Here is a 306-nt window from a genome sequence, read left to right on the forward strand (position 1 = left end):
CAACAGCTGCATCAGGTATATATTATCTGCATTCTTATACTGATCTGCCTATAGCTTTGCATACAGTCATGTATATATTGCATTTTATATGCTACACATATCCAATTGTTTTGAGCTCTTCATTTGTCTTGCAATGTTTCACGTTCTTTCTATTTCTATTTTACGGGTGGACTACCATAACATAGTAAGTGTTTTGTGAATAAAATCTTTACAGAATAATGCACATGACATAAAAGAATTTCACTCTTTAAGAAATAAAGCGATATTTCAAACCATTCCTTCTACCGTTGTTATATATAAAGACCA

At 31.4% G+C, this 306-nt stretch overlaps 1 pseudogene; it reads left to right on the forward strand.

The window, feature by feature from the left end:
• Positions 1-306, forward strand: part of LOC119594142 — a 9,154-nt pseudogene that overhangs the window by 7,283 nt on the left and 1,565 nt on the right.

The sequence above is a fragment of the Penaeus monodon genome, chromosome 33, assembly GCF_015228065.2.
Source record: "Penaeus monodon isolate SGIC_2016 chromosome 33, NSTDA_Pmon_1, whole genome shotgun sequence".
Taxonomy (NCBI): Eukaryota; Metazoa; Arthropoda; class Malacostraca; order Decapoda; family Penaeidae; genus Penaeus; species Penaeus monodon.